A 9665-nucleotide genomic window follows, 5' to 3' on the forward strand; every position below is an offset into this window, starting at 1 on the left:
CTAGGCAAGTCTGCCTCTAAAATGATACAAAACCCTAATAATATAGCCTAACATGCAGCAAGGAACTTAAAAATGTAATTATTGGAACTTTTGTGAAACTTGCAATCTTCTAATTTTGTCATTAACTCGCGGGTGGCTTCGCCGTCGATCGATTCTACGAGCTTTCCATCGATCGATTGTGCTTGGTAATCGTCGGTCGATATTCTGATATAATAATCGACTCCTCCTCTGTTTCCAGCAAAGCTCTGAAATAGTCTCCAAATTTCTCCAATACATCATTTTCCTCAAGTAAGTACTTGAACCTGTAATTACTCTAAATAGACTCTATATCGTAGTAAATATACATTAAAACACCTATATACCATGGCTACTAATAGGTAAAATACATGGTCTATCACCTCCATCAATTCCGTTTCCAGCCCCAGACCTATGTCGATCTACTCCTCTTCTTTAGATCGTTTGTGGCACCATTTCTCATTTTGTAGTCTTTTTTATATCGTATGTTGCACCCAGTGGAAAACTATTGGATAATGATGATATATATTAGAGATATACATGAGATTTGTATAGATAAACACAAAATCCTATAGTTAAAGGTCTAGTCACGTATGTTAGGCTTGTATATAAACCTATCTTCCACATCAATAATGGACAGGTTGTTTAGTTATTCACATGGTATCAGAGCTAAGATCTGATTAGAAACCAACGTAGTTTTCCAAGTTCTTTTCATCATCATGAGCGACGACGATAAACAGGTGGTGGCTAAGCCAAACAACACTGTCGTGATGTCTCCATACTCTCTGTTTTCTTCAGACAACCCGGGCGCCATGATCACATCTGTGCAGCTCAAAGGAGACAATTACAACGAGTGGGCGACGGAGGTGGTGAATGCGCTGAGGTCAAAGAAGAAGATAGGTTTTGTTGATGGGAGTTTACCGAAACCAGACGAGAACCACAAGGACATGGAGGCATGGTTGAGTGTTAACTCCATGATTGTGGGATGGATACGGACGTCAATCGAACCAAGACTGAGGTCTACGGTAACATTCATTACAGATGCTCACAAATTATGGGAGAATCTCAAGAAGAGATTTGATTACTATGGACGCATGGCGGTTATGTGGGAGGAGTTGCAGACATACAGACCACCGCCTGCTTGTATGTGCTATGCTGCTAAGCATATGAAAAGGAGCGCGAGGATGAAAGAGTTCATCAGTTCATTATGGGACTGGATGATTCAAGGTTTGGGAATGTTGTGACAGCTATCATAGAAGCAGATGACTTACCTGACTTTGGTAAAACGTATGCAAAAGTTATCAGGGAGGAAGCCAGACTCAAATCGTCTAAAGCACGAGAGACGAGCCAGGAGGCAATTGGCTTTACTGCTAGAAAAGAATCTCAACCAAGTGAGAGTCGTGAAACCAACTTTGGTAGTGCGCAAAGTGAAGGGAGCAAGTCAAGAGATAGAGTATGTTATCATTCTGGGAAACCAGGCCATGAGAAGAGTTCTTGTTGGAAACTTGTGGGTTATCCAGAGTGGATAACTGATAAACAAAGAGGACGTGGTGATGGACGCGGTGGGAACAGATGCATCGGTCGAGGCTATGGCATAGGCGGTGGGCGTGGAACCGCTCATGTCGCAACAGCAACAAGTTCATATGGCTCCAATTCAAACGATCTGACTCCTGAGCAATGGAGTAAGATAACGCAAATCATACAAGAGGGGAAGTTGAATGGTGGTAATGATAAGCTTTCAGGTAACATACTTGGTGATGTTATTATAGACACATGTGCGTCACATCACATGACTGGGAAACTTTCTCAGCTGGTGAACATACGAGACATGTCACCTTGTCTTGTGGGCTTTGTGGATGGAGGAATCACAACTTCAACAAGCATGGGTGATCTTGTGTTTAGTGAAACTATATCACTCAAGGACGTGCTTTATGTGCCAAAACTGGACTGCACGTTGATATTGGTGTCTAAGTTATTAAAGCATATGAATTGTTTTGCTTTATTCACAGATGCTATATGTTTGTTGCAGGACCATTCTTCGAAGATTTTGATTGGAGCGGATGAGGAGCGTGATAGGGTGTACTACTTCAAGGATGTCTCAATGGCGAAAGGCAACAAGACTCAGTGCAAAGTTGATCAGGTGTTGTGGCATCAAAGACTTGGACACCCGGCTTTTTCAGTTTTTCTTATGGTTTCTGGTGTTAGAAATAATGTTTGCTCCAGTCTTTGTGACATTTGTTTTCGAGCTAAACAAACTAGAGATGTGTTTTTTGAAAGTTGCAATAAAACTACAAAGTGTTTTGAGTTGATACATGTAGATGTATGGGGTCCTTATCGAGTGCTTTCATCATCTGGTGCAGTTTATTTTTTAGCGATAGTAGATGACTACTCTAGGGCTGTATGGACCTACTTGCTAGTCGCAAAATCTGAAGTCCGAAAGGTGGTAGAGAGGTTCTGTAAGTATACTGAGAAACAATTTGGTAAGAGTGTCCAGATGGTGCGTAGTGACAATGGTTTGGAGTTCAAGAGTTTGAGTACATTATTTTCGGATAATGAGATCATACATCAAACAACGTGCGTCTATACACCACAACAAAATGGTAGAGTAGAATTGAAGCACCGTTATATATTGAATGTGGCAAGAGCAATGCTGTTTCAAGCTCAGCTATTTGTCAAGTTTTGGGGCGAGCCAATCTCATCGGCAACTCATGTCACTAATATGACTCCATCAAAGAATCTTCAAGGAAAGTCGCCGTATGAAGTCTTGTTCGGTAAGAAGCCACTGTATAACACGTTAAGGGTGTTTGGTTCGTTGTGCTATGTCCATAGGAAGGACAGAAGCAGAGATAAGTTTGGTCCTAGAAGCAGAAAATGTATCTTTGTGGTTATCCATTTGGCAAGATGGATAGCGAGTGTATGATGTTGAGACAAATGAGTTCCTTGTCTCTAGGGATGTAGTGCTTAAGGAGGATGTGTTTCCTTATAAAGAAGCAGTGTCGACTCAGGTAGATGAAGCAATTTGACTGGGGGATTAGATGATGATTGGATCATCGATTCTGCCTCAGATACTGCAAACAGCGGAATGATCCTATTGATGTGGTTCAAGTCACCAAAGAGCAAGGCGTGGCTGTTACGGAAGAAGAAGATAGTCAAGTAGATGGTGAAAGTTCTAATGAAGCAACTCAAAAAAATGAGGTTGCAGAGATCAACATGACTAATGATTCAGAGGTTGCAGCGATCAAAAAGACTAATGATTCAGATACAGCTAGTGGTGGTATAATTGCTAATCAACCTGCGATCAGCAGTGAAGAAACAAAAGAACCAGAGTTGGGACGAGGCTTGAGAGAGAAGACACCGTCAGTTAAACTACGAGATTACATCAGTCACAATGTTGTGTGCATTGACAACCCCCATCACGATCTCACCAGCTCAGATCCAGAGTCTTCGATGAAGGTCTCAGGTACGCATTCAACTCCATATCCATTAGTGAACTTTGTGTCTGATGAAAAATTTTTAGAAGCACACAAAGCGTTTCTTGCGGCTGTTACCAAAGGTGTTGCACCAAAGAGTTATAAAAAAGCAGTCCAACTTAAAGTTTGGTGGGATTCGATGAAGGATGAAATGGATGCATTTGAACTCAACAAAACATTCAGCATTGTCGATCTACGACCGGGGAAGGAAGCCATAGGCAACATGTGGTTATATAAGTACAAATATGGCGCAGATGTGATGATCAAGAAACATAAATACATGCTAGTTGTACTCGGAAACAGACAAGTAGAAGGAGTAAACTTTACTGAAGCGTTTGCTCCAGTGGCCAAGATGACAACCATTCGAAGTTTATTGCGTGTGGTAGCAGGCAAAGGCTGGATCATACATCAGATGGATGTACAGAATGCATTCTTGCATGGAGAACTCAAAGAAAAAGTATACATGAAACTTCCACAGGGTTTTACTCATTCTGATCCCAAGAAGGTATGTAGACTACCCAAGGATGTCTATGGTTTGAAGCAAGCTCCAAAATATTGGTATGAGAAGTTAACAGAGGCTTTGACAAAATATGGGTTTAAACACTCGTATGAAGATTACTCATTGTTCATGTATACGAAGGGAAATGTTGAAATTCGAGTTCTAATATACATAGATGATTTGTTGGTGTGTGGTAATGACATGTAGATCTTGGTGAAGTTTAAAGAATATCTCGGAAGGTGTTTTCATATGAAGGACCTTGGGAAACTTAAGTATTTTTTGGGTATTGAAGTTGGAAGAGGAGCTGGGGGTTTCATGATCACGCAGAGGAAGTATACATTGGACTTAATTGCGGAAGTTGGCTTGCGTGGTGCAAAGCCGTGTGGAACACCAATGGAACAACAACATAGCTTGGCAGGGACAAGAGTCCGTTTATTCAACATGCTGGTCAGTATAGAAGATTAGTGGGGAAATTAATATATCTATAAATCATGCGGCCAGACATATAATACTCTGTTTATATCTTGGCTCAGTTTATGCAGACGCCAAGAGAGGCTCATTGGGATTCAGCTCTCCGAGTCGTACGGTACCTGAAAGGAACGGTGGGTCAGGGCATTCTTCTCATTTCAAATCTTGACTTGAGACTATCAGTGTATTGTGATGCAGATTGGTCATCGTGTCCTACGTCGAGACGATCATTGAGCGCTTATGTAGCAATGGTGGGAGACTCAGCTATCTTCTGGAGAACACAGAAACAAGACGTTGTGTCACACTCCTCGGCCGAAGCAGACTATAGGTCAATGGAAGAGGCGTCAAGAGAGATCAAGTGGTTGAGACGTCTCTTGCATGATTTGGGGTCACCTCTAAAGGATCCAGTTTGGTTATATTGTGATAGCAAATCAGCGATTTACATTGCAACTAATCCAATATTTCATGAAAGAACGAAACACGTAGAGTCTGATTGTCATCAAGTTAGAGATTTAATAAAAGCAGGCTTTCTTTCTACGATACATGTCAGAACAAATGAGCAGATAGCCGATCTCCTAACCAAGGCACTTGGTCAAGTCCAATTTGAGAATCTGTTGTATTTGATGGGAGTTCAAAATTTTCATCTTCCCAAATTGAGGGGGAGTATTGGATAATGATGATATATATTAGAGGTATACATGAGATTTGTATAGATAAACACAAGATCCTATAGTTAAGGATCTGGTCACGTATGTTAGGCTTGTATATAAACCTATGTTCCACATCAATAATGGACAGGTTGTTCAGTTATTTACAAAAACTCTTAATTATTTACAAAAACTCTTAAGTTATCTAGCAGGTATCTAAAGGGTAATTGATTCAATTATCGTTAAGAGGGTCTACTATCTTAAGGAGAGTTAATTTAAGTGACAGAGAATGAAATGTCCTAACCAACGAAGAATTGGTTAAAACTTTTAAGTCATCTAATAGGTCTTTAAAGGGTCATGGGTTCAATTCCTGTTAAGAGGATCTGCTCTTCTAAAGAGAACTAATTTATACTAAAATGGTTCAGACCTCGGCCTAGAGAATGTATGGGCTTAAAAGCCCATAACCTCTAGACATTCACGAACAAGAATGAAATGTCTTTTTCCTAGATAACAAATAGGAGTAAAAAGAGTGTAAGAGGAATGGTAGAGGTAATATAGCAACTCAAAACGAAACAAAAAAAATCTGACTAATCTACTCATAGTTTTTTAATATTGCATCAATTTGTGTATATTGAGCTAAATGTCTCATGTCTATTTATTAGAGAAAATTAAGATTATTATGATGATACTGAAAAATAACAATGCTGAATCATAAATCATCAGGTGCTGATACATAATTGATGATGTTGAAACTATTGTATGTGCAAAATAAATCGAAGCCACAAAGTGTATACACATATATAGATACAATCTTTAATGGATTGGAGAGGTAAGACCTTCTTGAGAAGAAAGTGAATGTAGAGCTTGGTGTCTCCTTGAAGAGAGTGAAGATAGAGACGGGACTTTCCTGAAAGAAGGTCTCTTGTTAAGACTCCTCATCGTTCTCTTTGCTTGTAACGCCTTCAAAGCCGGCTCTGCTCTTTCTTTAAGCTTCAATACTATGAAGAAGAGAATGCGGTAACACACAAGGATTAACACAATCGCTGCTAAGTCCCACCACTTTGAATGTGTGACTTTAACTCCAAATATTTTCTGTATTACTTCCTCTCCTGTCATCTTGGGTTCTCCCGCAAACATAGGCTCAAACTCTAGTCCAAGAAAATCGTTCTTGTATGCACCCTACAGTAAACAAGAAGAAGAAAGACATGTATAATGTTTTAACTGTGAATCTAGACTGTTCTACGTACTTATAACTTTAATATGCATTGATTCAAATCTATTAGGGACGTTATCGATATTCATAGAAGTAAAGATATACATATGTATAACTTCCTTAATTTTTTTTTTTGAGCAACACATATGTATAACTTCCTTAATAAAATCCTTTTTATTCATATATTCATATAATTGTCAATAAGAAGAAATGTTCATAGCTCATGTAGATCATACTCTTTTCAATATTGGATTAATTTTATATACAGGCTGAAGGCTTCAATAATTGCATTGAATGTTTCTTGAGAATAAAGCAAAGAGAGTACCTGAATAGCCCAAGAACCATAACTCATGAAAGAAATTGGATATCGCCAGAAAATCTTTGGAAGATCTGGAAGTAGACGGAAGAATCCAGAAGTCATCATGATGATTCCCTGCCAAAAGTAGAATCAAGAACACCTTTTATGAGCTTGCAAAGAAGAAACAAACAAACAAAAGAGAGGTAAGGTGTTTGCTTACAATGATGCCAGCTCCTGTAATGAGACCCATCAAAAAGTTTGGAACGAGAGAAGCGACAACCATCATGAGACTCTCAATGACCGAGACAGAGAAGAATATGTTGAGACAGAAGAAAGCCCAGTGAGAGAACCCTGGACGGAACTTCACCATGTTGTAAGTAATACTCCCCGTGATGCCTGAAATCGCGACCAAGAACGGGAAAGATGAGACGTAATTGGATATAATATAAACCGAAACGCCGTAGTAACCACTCAGTCTCTCTTTGTAGAACACTTTCATCTCTTCAATGAAAGAAGGAAACCCTCCAATGGACATGAAAGTCATGAAACCAGTAATGAATCCACCACAAGAAACCCGAGCCAAGATCGATGTGTAGCTGTGTCCTACATCGTAAAAGATGGTCCCAACACAGATGGATACAACAATGTAGATCACAATTCTTGACCAGTAGTATCCAATATCGCGGCACATGTTCACAAACGATCTCTTTGTCAAAGTCCTTAGCTGTTTAAACCAGCTCGCTTCGCTTCCCTTTCTCACTTCCATCTCATGATGTCCTTCCTGTTACAAAAAAAAAAGAGAAAAATAGAACACGGAACACAAAAATGTATTAAAAAAACACTTGTCTACATTCTTGAATCAAATGGGACTAACAACTGTTTTTGCTTACAATGCTAGCTAATTCACGGATCCGAGATTTAGCAGATTTAGCATAGACTGAGCGACGGTAGTTCTCAACAAGTCTAGCTTTGATCTCAGATGTTGCTAGATTCATCAAAGGATCTGATGTAGCTGGTGTCTCCTGCATTAATGGTAAAAGTCTTGAGAAAATCCACAAACTAAACTCGAATACAGCCAAAAAAATAAAAACGTTGAGAACAATACTCGATTAAGTCTGTTTTTAAGGTTTATTGATGTGTGTGAACCGCAACCCTTATGATTCGTATTTATACTACTCAAAAACCGATAATTCTTTTCCCTTTAGAAATTTTATTAAAGGTGATTTTCCGAATCCTAAAAAAAACCATACTAGAGCACCGAGACTAAAGTCACTTGTAGAATCAACAAAACAAAAAGGACTTTGACACAAAGTTTCAAGATTTAGATTTCTCACCCGCATTCTCTGAGATCCTTTGAGTGTAGCTGTAACGGTATCAAAATCTGAGTTTATACATCTCAAGAAATGATCAGAAGGGTTCCGTTTCTTCGGGCAAGGAAATCCTGCTTCAGCAAAGAACTGGCAGACGCAATTAAACGTTAGCGTTAGCGATCAGACAAACGCGATTCTTGAAACTCAAGAAAGATCTTGTTCTTTACCTCAACAGCAAACTTGGATTCACCAAAGTAAACAGTCTCGCCACTAGAGAGCAAGAAAAGATCGTCAAAGAGAGCGAAAACTTCGCTGCTAGGCTGATGAATCGATGAAACAACGGTTCTACCGCCATCTCTAGCGATGTTCCTAAGCGCTTGAATCACAAAGAAAGCAGAAGCACTGTCCAAACCGCTTGTAGGTTCGTCAAGAAACAGTATCTGCGGTCGGGTTAAGATCTCTAACGCAATGCTGACGCGTTTCCTCCTCTCGCCACCACTCACTCCTCTAGACTGCCAGCTACCTATGACTCTGTCTGCACAATCTTGAAGACCAAGCTCAATGATTGTTCCTTCAACAATGCCGTTGACTTCCTCTTTTGTCAAATCATTTGAAAGTCTTAGATGAGCTGAGTATGTTATTGTCTCCCTCACCGTTAGTGTTCCCATCAATACATCCTCTTGTGTTACATAAGCCTATTCATTATTTTAGCAAGACAATTTTTTAAAAAAATGAAAAAAATCTTTCAAATTAAATTTGTATAGTAATTTTAATAATCAAATAATAATAATACTTACGACGAGGCCGTAGTCTAGTCTTGCCTTCTTTCCGTTCAATAGAAGATTACCGGTCATAATCACGTTTCTTGCGAGTCTACCTATATATATGCGATAATTCATAACCGTTAAATTAAAATTCGAATTAAGATTATATTATATGTATCTTATACACGAAGATCTACAGGTTTCTTGCGATTTTTAAAGAACACATCTCATGTTACAGCAAAAATAATAAACAGAAGTGATATATATATATATATCTAACTCACAAAAGAAAACACAATCATGGTAATAGAATAGTAAGTTCTGAGGTAAGTTGGTAACCATGTTTATTAATCTCTGATCAAATATATCTCACTAATTAGTAATTACAAGAAAAAAAATGGAAAACAAACCTGCGAGAGAGTCAAGAAGCGTGGACTTGCCGGATCCGGAAGGACCCATAATGGCCATGATCCGACCCGGTTCAGCGTACCCGTTTAGTCCATCGAGCAACCTTCGAGTCGGACCACCACTAAAGTTAGGTATAACCACCGTTAAATCTTCCCAGGCCAAGTACGCTCCACGACCAATCGCCGGTGCTGGCGGTGGAGGAGGAGGTCGAGAAGCCGGCCATTGCTCGCACTGTCCAACTCCATTTGTGTGTGAAATGGAAGAAGAGAGAGAGAGAGATATAAGTTTTTTTTGTTATAATGGTTGGGAAAATGAGTTATAAAGATAAGAGATTAATCTTGTAGGTCTAAGATTTTCTTAGGTGATTGCAACAATCAACAAACAACTAATCACATTTAATGGGTGGCTTTAATATGATAACCATATATGTATACACGTAAATAAGAGTATAGTTTTATTTACTCATTAAATGTGAGATAGTGAGAGTTATGACTTGAGAGGGTCTCTTATACTAGTATATACAAATCGTCCATGTGTATGTAATAACCACCCACCTATTGACATATACTAATA

The 9665-nt window shown here is 39.1% G+C and overlaps 1 pseudogene; it reads right to left on the reverse strand.

Moving 5' to 3' along the window:
- Positions 1–5753: 5753 nt before the first annotated feature.
- Positions 5754–9352, reverse strand: LOC125605299 (annotated as a pseudogene).
- Positions 9353–9665: the final 313 nt, after the last annotated feature.

This window comes from Brassica napus, unplaced genomic scaffold (genome assembly GCF_020379485.1).
Source record: "Brassica napus cultivar Da-Ae unplaced genomic scaffold, Da-Ae ScsIHWf_738;HRSCAF=1070, whole genome shotgun sequence".
NCBI classification, from domain to species: domain Eukaryota; kingdom Viridiplantae; phylum Streptophyta; class Magnoliopsida; order Brassicales; family Brassicaceae; genus Brassica; species Brassica napus.